At 42.2% G+C, this 11,274-nt stretch overlaps 1 long non-coding RNA gene across 1 annotated transcript; it reads left to right on the forward strand.

Annotated features, from left to right (window-relative positions):
- Positions 1–1,100: 1,100 nt before the first annotated feature.
- Positions 1,101–3,279, forward strand: LOC114680125 (uncharacterized). The gene is made up of 3 exons (XR_003732183.2): positions 1,101–2,336; positions 2,819–2,912; positions 3,048–3,279. It is a non-coding gene; the product is annotated as an uncharacterized LOC114680125 (long non-coding RNA).
- Positions 3,280–11,274: the final 7,995 nt, after the last annotated feature.

Here is an 11,274-nt window from a genome sequence, read left to right on the forward strand (position 1 = left end):
CCTATCAGGAATAATTTGGAAGTAAAGGGTTTTGAATGATTTCTACCTTATTTTTCTTGGAGGAGAGCCAAGTCCTTAATAAGAATTTCTGCAAAAGAGGAGCCTGGGGCTGAATCTTATTATAGAGGCAAAATACTATTTTTATTTCAATCTCACATTCTTACTCTCCACTTGAATTTTCCAATTAATGCTGAAATAGCAAATAATATGAAGACTTAATTTTGAGTTGTCTAGTCCTCCTCAGCCCTACTGCAAATCCTCAGCTTAGGTTTAAGGGAGGTTTATGCTGAGTCACATAATAGACTCCTCCCTTGTTATAATCCACAGCAAGACTGCAGGAGTTCTTCATATTGTGGAACAGGCATAAGTCAACTTATATTTAGCAAATAGTTGATTTAAACTGAGGTTGATTCAGTGGTGCGCTGTGGCATGCTCATAGTGGCTCACAAGAGCTAATTGTACATCTCTTCCTAATTTCACATTTGGTGACATGACACTGGTGACTTGAAATTGGCCACGATGAGAGTATTTATACCATGGAAAATTGACAAATATACAAATCAGGGCTTCTGTTCCTCCAGAGAGGTAGTTGTTAAATATTTAGCAGCACATTACTGGGTAGATTCTATTATTTGCTCAAAAGTATCTGCTGTCCAAGTATCTGCTGTCCTTCACTGTGGGTCTACTCCCCACTGCTCTTCCCTGTGAGACTAGTATATTTTTCACCCATCAGAAGTCCATCTTCGAGGGATAAAAGACTACAAATGGGGTGCAGTGTATACTGCTTGTGTGATGGGTGCACCAAAATCTCACAAATCACCACTAAAGAACTTGCTCATGTAACCAAGCACCACCTGTACCCCAATAACCTATGAGAAAATTAAAAAATAAATAAACTGCATAGAAGGCAAAAAGAAATAAAAGAAGTTCATCCTGACCACGTGACTTGCTTTGGTTAATGGAATGTAGCCAGAACATATGCCATTTCCAAGTAGAGGGATATGTGCCTTTTTTTTTTTTTTTTTTTTTTTTTTTTACTTTTTACTTTGCCCCAAGCCAACAAGTCCCAGATAATGTCTGCTCCTTCAGTCTAAGTCCTAGAAAAAGATGACATGTTACAAAATGACAGCCAACCAAGGACATGGACATATGCAAAGAGCAAATCTTTCTTATTGTAAGATTTTGGATGTGTTTGTTGTTACTCCATCACGACTTAGGCTAAGCTAATTGATACAGCAATTAAGACTTATCACTGAGTTACTACCATAGCAGGAAACCTAAATTATGTTGCATTAATTCTGAGGCTTGGGAGTGGGAAGCAAAAAATAATGTTGTTGAGGGATGGAAAAATGGCAACCTATGTTATCTAGTGGCAAGGTATTGGGTAAAACTGTCACCTTTAATCCCTAGGAAGACAGATAATGCACTAAATGAGCTTATGGCTTTAGGCAAAGTTGTGAAACGGAATGTTACTCTCATGCCTAAGTTGCTGTGGGCTGCACGTAGTGAAATGATATGAAAGTTGAACTTAGGTAGGAATTGTCCATTTCGGGGAGATCAAAGGGAGTAGAAAGGGTCCAGAAATTTGAGAACTCAGAGGACTAGAGAGTGTAATTGATTTTGATCTCCAAACAACAAAAGATAAAACCGGAAATGTCTTAAGTGACAAAGACTGACTAAAATTCAGCCTTGTGGCAAGGACCAATCAAAGGTATTGTTCCTCAATTAAAACCTCTCAACTGATTACAGTGGCACCAATTACATCCTTCCAGTTGGACAAAATGGCTTAGGGAAGAGAGATTCTAAGTGTAGTTCTTTCACTGGAGCCAGATAAATTTAAGTTACCTGCAATTAAGTCTAGAAGGAAAGTCGCAACTAGAAAAGAATTATGGATGTGGCCATTGGCACATGAGGCTGTTTCGAATCAAATAGATAAGAATGTGAGAAAGTTGTATTGCCAAAAGAGTCACCGGCTCATGCTAAAACAGATTATAACTGAGACTTGAAATGACCTTTGGATTTCCAACTTTTTGTGGGAAGAAGACAGAGAAGCCTGGCCAGCTTCCAAAGAGGACATATTGTCCTTTACAAAAAATGCTTTAGGAGAACAATTGGAAAGGAAAGACCTCCCGGAGGACAGTGCCAAGCACCATGCCGAACAATACATCAGGTGTTACTGTTCTAGGTCCAGAATCAAGTCCTAATCAAAGAACATTTCCAGTCTCCATGGAAGGTAGTCTGCAACTTCTGCCCAAGGGCCTTTCAGAATTGCCATGGACAAGTGACTTCTGCGTTCTTCCTCTCCTCTACTTTCTGAATGGGAGTGTTTGTTTCAGGTATCCTGTTTCACCATGATACACTGGGCATATGAGGGGCAGATAACTTGTCTTTTTGATCCATAGGTTTTGCTCCCAAGAGAATGAACATCTGGGCCTAATGTAGAGAACTCCATGAGATCATGGAATTCAAGTCTGATGCTGTAACCGAATGGAATCTTTAGGTTATTTTTCTTGAGTAGGGCTGCCAGATTTTGTAAATTAAAATATAGGATGCCTAGTTAAAATGGAATTTCAGATAAACAATGAATAATTTTTTAGTATATCTCACTGTGCAATATTTTGGGCATACTTATCCTAAAAAATTACCCATTGTTGATCTGGAATTTAAATTTAGCTGGGCATCCTGTATTTCATCTGGCATCCCTATCGGAAAGAATAGATGTATTTTGCTTACAAATAGAGGAAAGTGGAGACTCATGACCCAGAATTCTGGTAGATTGCACTATTTATCCAAAACTTTGTTTCTCTTTTTTTTTTAGGGCCTGCCTGGTGGCCCTCCCCGTAAGAAGGTATTCTTCCTGCTCCATTGACATCAGGCTTATTAGCCATGTTTCTGGATTTGATCCATGTTATGTGAGTGAAAATGATAATTGCTGCTTCCAGATAAAAACTTTAAGTGCCATCCTCTGATTCTAACATTTCTCGTGGGCCTCTACCACAATGCTGGTGTGCCACAGCTCAAGGTTGTTCCTTTGGTCTTGATTCTAGAATAAAGAGAACATGGAGCAGGGCTGCAGCTGATCTTCAAAGAGCATGAACACAAGCCAGACAGAAGCCATTGTTGTAAACCCTGAAGATTTGGGGGATATTATTGCAACACAACTCAGTCCAAACTGACTAATACAACAAGTTTCTATGTATACATGGAAATGTATGTGGTCTTAGCCTCCAGGTGGTTTTCATCATAAAACTAAATTACATCCTAATTGAAAAAAAATACAAGCACAAAGACAATAAAAATCACATGAAAGATTTAAATGTTTGAAGTTCTGTTTTTAAAAAAGGATGAATTTAGGGTGGGAATACAATATGTTTTTATTAAAATAAACATTTTATATCTTAATAAAAGTTTTCTTACAGTAGTAACATTTGAAATGGATAATATTTATATTGGAAACAAATAAACAAAAATGCACCTAAAACTTAATTAAGGTTAGTACCGAAAGAAAGTGATGTGTTTTCTTTTCTCTGTGCCGTTGATTATAATACATACCATTGTTTATTTATAGATTCAAATTACTTTTATTCATTCACTATTCAACATGCTTGTAGATGTGTGAAGGATAGGAAAACGTAACCCCCAATAGGTGCCCGGCATTCTTTTTTTTTTTTTTTGAGGCGGAGTCTCGCTCTGTGCCCCAGGCTGGAGTGCAGTGGCGCGATCTCGGCTCACTGCAAGCTCCGCCTCCCGGGTTCCCGCCATTCTCCTGCCTCAGCCTCCCGAGTAGCTGGGACTACAGGCGCCGCCACCACGCCCGGCTAATTTTTTTTTTTTTTTGTATTTTTAGTGGAGACGGGGTTTCATTGTGTTAGCCAGGATGGTCTCGATCTCCTGACCTCGTGATCCGCCCGTCTCGGCCTCCCAAAGTGCTGGGATTACAGGCTTGAGCCACCGCGCCCGGCAAGTGCCCGGCATTCTGACTCAAAAGTAGAGTTGCAGGAACACTATAGTTTGGAGCCAAACAGACCTGGGCAACAATCCTGACCCAACTACATCATTACTCTACGATCTCTGACAAGTTTCTTAACCTTTTTGAACCTCAGTTTTCTTATCTGTAATGGATAACAAAATGATAATGCCTCTGTTTACAAAGCCTCTACTGTTTGCCAAGGTACTTAGGTGCTCCGCATATATTATTTTCTTGAAGTCTCACGACATGTAATGATGCAAGTATTTTCATCTTCATTTTACAGATGAGAAAAGTGAGGCTTCATGGTGTGGAGCAATTGGATATAAGTTACTTAACAGGGAGTAAGTGGCAGAACCAAGGTCCAACCCAGTTCTGCTTCACTGCAAGCTTATGTCCTTCTGTTGGGAAAGCGAAATAAAAGCATGCTTGGCATCATTTGTCATCAGGGAGATGCAAATCAAAACCGTCATGAAACACCACTTCACATCCACTAGGAGGGCTAGTGTAAGAAAGCCAGACAGTAACAAGTATTGGCAAGAATATAAAGAAATTGAGATCCTCATATTCTGCTGGTGGGGATGTAAAATGGTGCAACTGCTTTTAATAGTTCCACAAAAAATTAAACATAGAGTTACCATATAGCCCAGTGGTTCCACTCCTGGAATAAAGCTCTTCAACTCCGGGACTCAAAATCCCCTGGGGATCCCCTTGCTGTAGGTCTTGAGAATTGCAACTTGGGGGCAGGGAGCAGTCCTGAACTGGTCATCTTCCTCCTCACCACCTCGCTGTGCCATCTCCTCACCTCATTCTCCAATCCCCAAAAGATGACTACTGATGACCAGTCTCCAGGTCAGTGGAGAACGTATGTGGAGGAGTGCGGGAGGGATAACAAAGCACCCTGGGTATATACCCAATGATTACACACACACACACACACACACACACACACACACACATATAATGAAAGCATGTCCATAGAAACTTGTACATGAATGTTTATAACCCCATTATTCTTAATGTCCAAATGTGAAAAGTTCAAATAGATGTGAACTGAAGAATGGATAAACAAATGTGATATGTCAATACAACCGAATATTATTCTGTCATCAAGTAAGTGAAGTTCTGATATATGCTTCCATCAATACAGATGAACATTGAAAACATTATGCTGAGTGAAAGAAGTCACTCACAAAAGACTACATATTATATCACTTATGAAACGTCTAGAATAAGGAAATCTATTGAGACAAAAGGCTGACAGTGGTTTATTAGGGCTGGAGGGAATGGGGAGGTCAAGAGGAGAAATCCTCCAAAAGGTTTCTTTTTGAGCTGATGAAAATGTTCTACATTCGACTGCGGTGATTGTTACATATATCTGTGACTATAGCAAAAACCATTACATTGTAAACTTCAGATGGGTGAATTGTATGGTATGTGAATTGTATCTCAATAAAGATTTTTTTTTTTTTAATAAAAAGAGAACATAGAGCAGGGCTGCAGCTGATCTTCAAAGGGCATGAACATAAGCCAAGAAGAAGCCGTTGTTGTAAGCCCTGAAGATTTGGGGGGATATTATTGCAACACAACTCAGCCCAAACTGACTAATACAACAAGTTTCTATGTATACATGGAAATGTATGTGGTCTTAGCCTCTAAAAAAATATATATATATATATCTGAAAATCCCTGGAACTCGGGGCTCATGGTGCATAGTCAATGAAATGAATGGCTGTCTTTCTTCATCCTTCCCTCTCCAATCTTTCGTTTTCATTCTCCTTCTTCTCATTCTCCTTCTTCTCCCTGTGATTTACAAAGCTGGTCATGCAAAAAAACAAAACAAAACAAAACAAAACAAAAACCATAGGCTAGGAGTCAGAAGTCTTTGATTCTAGGTTCACATGTATGAGATTTTTTGGAAAAAACTCACATACTCTCAAGGAGCCTCAGTTCCCTCATCTTCAAGGGGGGATAATAACACCCTCTTTACCTATTCTGCTGGGTTCTTTTGTAGATCAAATGAAAGAGAGGCTATGGAAATCCTTTATATATGTTTTGAAAATTCTATCCAGTTGCTATGGGCTGAATGTTTGTGTTCTTCAAAATTTGTATCTTGAAACCTCATCACTGACTTGATGGTGTTTGGAGGTTAGGCTGTTACAAGGTGACTGGCACAAATCCCTCATAAGAGAAGCCCCAAAGAGAGCTAGCTTGTCTGTTTCACCATGTGAGGACATGGTGAGAAGAAGCCACGTAAGAATCAGGAAACAGGTCCTCACCAGACATGGAATCTGCCGGCACCTTGATCTCAGACTTCCCAGTCTCCAAACTAGTGACAAATTACTGTTCACTAGGTGCCCAGTTAATGGTATTTTATTATGGTAGTCTGAACTGACTAAGACACTGGTTATATGATGAAAATACCGTACTACTATCACTACTGCTACTACTTCCTATATTAACTCATAGTTTTTTGAGGTCTTATGTTCCAGGTACGGTTCTAAGTTCTTTTCATCAGTAACTCTTCTAAGAGCCGATTTTAAATTTAGCAAAGGCAATAAAACACTTTCCCTGGTTTAGTGAGGAGTATTAACTAATTGGGGGTATAAACATAAAATGGTTTTGTTTTTCCAATAATTGCTACTACTCTTGTTCTCCATAGCAACCTTGGTTTCAATTCCATAAATTTCCTGTGGTTTTTGGTCAAGGGAACAGTTGCCTTTAGTTCCTCAGTCAATTTTAACATTTTGACCCTCTCCATTCCTGTCAGGACAGGTGGAACTTGTGGCATGGGAAGTTCAAGTGGCAGAGGGGGCCCAGTCTGTACTTGTCTCTACTCCCCCAGAGGAGGAAAGAAAGCAAGACAGATGCTCCCTCACGTGGATGTCCATGGTATAGTTGCTGTCCTCCCCTTGGGTGCCCATGACTGCTGTTCCTGTCCACTGAGCTTCATGAGGGCTGGGGTGCCACCCTCACCAGGAGCAGACTCTGGGGTGCCTCCCTCACCAGGAGCAGACTCTGGCTGGGCCCCCCCAGCAGGAGGCACCATGTGTATTCCTCTGTGGGCCTTGTATGGACCTCCTTCCCCTTCTGCTGTATGGGTTCCTAGGGATGCCATTGCTCCAAAAATACTTGCTTTCCCAAGCTCTTCAACTCCAGGGCTCAAAAATTCCCTGGGGATCCCCTTCCTGTAGGTCTTGAGAATTGCAACTTGGTGGCAGTCCTGACCTGGTCATCGTCCTCCTCACCATCTCGCTGCGCCATCTCCTTACCTCATTCTCCAATCCCCAAAAGATGACCACTGATGACCAGTCTCCAGGTCAGTGAAGAAAGTGTGTGGAGGAGTGCAGGAGGGATGACAAAGCATCCCCAAACCTTGCAAATTCTTTCCTTGATTTTGGAGAAGAAATCCACTGGGTAGTGCCCGCCACCCATTCACACAGCTCCGACTAGGAGTAACGATTTACTCCCTCCCTACACTCCTCTTATTTTGTCTTTGAGGGTGGGAGTGCTGGTTTTGCTGAAATGACTTTTTTCAGCCAGGCTTGTGAGAGTGGGAGGGCAGGGGGCAAAGGCAGGAAGGGAAGCAACCAGGCCTTTCTCTGCCTGTTCTCTGAAATCAGAGTATGGGGTACTAAGGACCTGGGTTCTCCGCTGTGGGCCCAAAGAGGAAACAACAAGATCCACTTGATACCTAATATCCTGTCACACAGAGGTACAACATCTCCAGCTTGAGGTGGTGTCCTGTGAGTGCTAGCAGCTCCAGGATGGTGCATTTACCACTGATGAAAACTAGAATGAGCCCTAGCGTTGGGGGAGCGATCTGGGAACTGCCCTCCTCTTTGCTCCCACAGTATCCTGCAGGTTCTATGATACAGGTAGTTAGAGCTACTCACTAGGCTGCCTGTCTTCCCCTCCACTGCAGGACATGACTGTATTTTGTCCTCATCTGTTGCTATAGGTTGGATGTGTTATTTATTTATTTTTTTTCCTTTGCTTGAGTTTCCATGCAAAACACATGTTGGAATTTAACTGCCAATGTAATGGGTGTTGGGAGGTGGGGCCTTTATCCAAACTTTAATTAGGTTATTAAGATGATTAGCATCCTTCTCTGGAGAGACTGGATTAGGTCTCTTGGGAATGAATTAGTTCTCGTGAAAGCCGGTTGTTATAAAGTGAGGCTGCCTCTCATGTTTGGTGTCTTTGTACGCTCCTGCTCACCCTTCCTTCTGCTTTCCACTGGGAGTCAAAGCAGCACCAGGTCCTCACCAGATGGGCTGCTGGATCTTGTACTTCCCAGGCTGCATAACTGTAAGCTCCATAAACCTCTTTTTATTCCTTATAAATTACCCAGTCTTAGGTATTCGACAGAATTGAATTGCTTGGGTAGCAACACAAAACAGATGAAGGCGTCTGTATTCCCAGGACCTGGGACAGCACCTGGTAAATGCAACCTATTCAGCAAATGTTCTCTAGAATCTTTAGAGATTTGGGAATATGAAGAAAAAAAAAAACTAGAAAAATGGGGTGGCAGATATTCCGGTTAAAAAATATTTCAGGTGAATTCTACAAACCAGGGTGGGTTTCAGACAACTGTGAATCATGAGTATACTTATTGGGAAAAAAATTCACATACCTAAGACAGCTACTCCTTGCGGTAAGCATTGAGGGACTGGGGCAATGAGAGGCATAAGCTGACTACAGATAGTTAACTCTGACATTTTCAATTTTAAAACAGTTTCGTTTCCTGTTTGAAAACTTTGGGCCGGGCGCGGTGGCTCAAGCCTGTAATCCCAGCACTTTGGGAGGCCGAGATGGGCGGATCACGAGGTCAGGAGATCGAGACCATCCTGGCTAACGCGGTGAAACCCCGTCTCTACTAAAAATACAAGAAAATTAGCCGGGTGAGGTGGCGGGCGCCTGTAGTCCCAGCTACTTGGGAGGCTGAGGCAGGAGAATGGCGTGAAACCGGCGGGGCGGAGCTGGCAGTGAGCCGAGATCGCGCGCCACTGCACTCCAGCCTGGGGCACAGCAAGACTCCGTCTCAAAAAAAAAAAAAAAAAAAGAAAACTTTGGGGGTCTTTTTCTGAACAACTTTTTTTTTTTTTTTTTTAAATAGAAGGGGCAGGTATCAATTTTTTTAAAAATTTCAAGCTCTAGGTTTTGTTTTTAGAAAACATTTCTCAGAGGTTTTTCATCATGGATATTTGAAAATGCTGATGTAAAGAGACACATCTCAATTTCAATGCTGTCACAGCCATATTGTCCTTCTTTGGAGAGTCTTTGAACTAGAGTAAGCCATGGAAGCTTGATATTGTACAATGTGGTTGCCTATGATGACACACTGACCTGTCCAAATTTGTAATCTGCACATTTTAATGTAAATTGAGTAGTTGATGTAAGGACATAAATTATTTTTAAAATCAGTAGACTATATTACAACAACGACGACGACACCCTAGGATTTCAACATTTTCAAACTTCAAAGAATACTGAAAACTGGCTTAGGCTTTTGTTCTGGGGATGCTCAGCTATGCAGAGGAGATGCTGGGATTTCTGGCAGCCATCTTGTCTGCTACATAGTGAGACCTTATACGGAGAACGAAGTCAAGGAACACCAAGAAGGACACAGTCCTGATAGATGTCTAGGGGTCCCCAGACCCAATGTAAATGGAGCCAAATTAAGACAAGCAGAGCAGAGAGATCAGAGGGAGACGTCCCTGATTATTCCACTGGAAGTCCAAATCCAGCCATGCTTGAAGTTAGTGCATCCCTGGTTTTCCCATTTTCCCAGTTTTCTGAGAAATAAATTCCCCTTTCCTCTCTTGGTTCTGACTTTAACTAGTTTGATTTCTGATTTAATCACCTGTAACTAAAAACATTCTCTGTAATAAACTGCATCACGAGGTTATTGGCAGGATAAATTGAGATTATATACATAAAGCATTTCTTGGTGCATAGTAAGGGTTCAATAAATAGAATTTAAAAAATAAAATCTATTATAATCTGAGAGTAGTTATTGTAACTAACATAGGTCAGACAGCAAGTAAGAAGTAGCAAAGATTTCACAGTTTAAAAGTTCAATACTTATAATTTCAGCAAATAGAAAGGATCCGGGATGGAACCAATATGATGTGGTGGATAGAACTTGGGTCGTAGAGATAGATAGACTTGAGTTTGAAGTCCAGCTCTGCCATTTAACCATCTGAATTACACTGAGAAAACTGCAAGCAATTCTGAGGCTTTGTTCCCTCATCTTATAAAATGGGGATAATAGTGATAGTGGCAGAAGGCAGTCAAATGCCTAGGAAAATAGGGACAGGTCCCTGGTGAAACCGGACCTTCAAACCAAAGAGAGTTTAAAGCCTGAAAGCCAAGCTACAAGTCTCAGATAAATCCACGAACTGGATTGAGAACCTCTCTTCCTATTTGGTGTGCTTTCCTCTGATCGATCCCCACCCTTCACCTATTTTACATACACCTACCCTTCCCTTGAGCTGTGCCTTTTTTAGCCACTTTTTTTGCACACTCACAAACCAATCAGCATGCACTCCCCCATTCTGAGCCCATAAAAGTTCCAGACTCAACCATAGTTGGAGGACCACCCGCCTTCAGGTGGGGGAGACTCCCCAACTTTGGGTAGGGGGAGGCCAACTCAGGTCCCCCTCTCCACTGAGAGCTGTTTCATCACTCAATAGAACTCTTCACCTTGCTCACCCACCAGGTGTTAGCATAACCTTCAACTTCCTGGATGTGGGACAAGGACTCAGAACCCGCCAAACAGTGAGTGTGAACAGAGCTGTAACCCTGTAGCACTCCCCTCCTGCTCACCAAGCAATGGGAGAGGGAGCTGCTGGGTGCCACATGCACCAGTTTGTTGGGGCAGGACTGAAAGAACTGTTAACATGCTGTAATACCCTCTTAGGGGCTTTGGGGTCGCTGGCATCCCAGAGTTTTTCAGTTGCCACCATGTTCCCCTCTTCCACATGCTGGCACCTAAAGTGGGAGCAGACCAAGACATGCCCGGCCCACCCATAGGCTGGAGTGCAAGCCAAACACAGCTGCTGGACCAAGTGGTGGAGTACCTCCTGCAGCAAGCCCAGAGCCAAGCATGGCCCTGGGCAGGGGCATTGCTGGCTGCGGAGGTCACCAGCTGGTGAAGCGACACCCAAAAAATCCTCCTTGTAATAATTAAGATAATCAAGAATGTAGCATTATTCCTGGCACATAGACTTTCAGTAAATGCTGGCTGCCTCCCTCCTCCAGCATCTGCCACCACTACAGGCTGGCCCCTTTTACAGGTTAGA

This window comes from Macaca mulatta, chromosome 8, assembly GCF_049350105.2.
Source record: "Macaca mulatta isolate MMU2019108-1 chromosome 8, T2T-MMU8v2.0, whole genome shotgun sequence".
In the NCBI taxonomy this organism is placed as follows: domain Eukaryota; kingdom Metazoa; phylum Chordata; class Mammalia; order Primates; family Cercopithecidae; genus Macaca; species Macaca mulatta.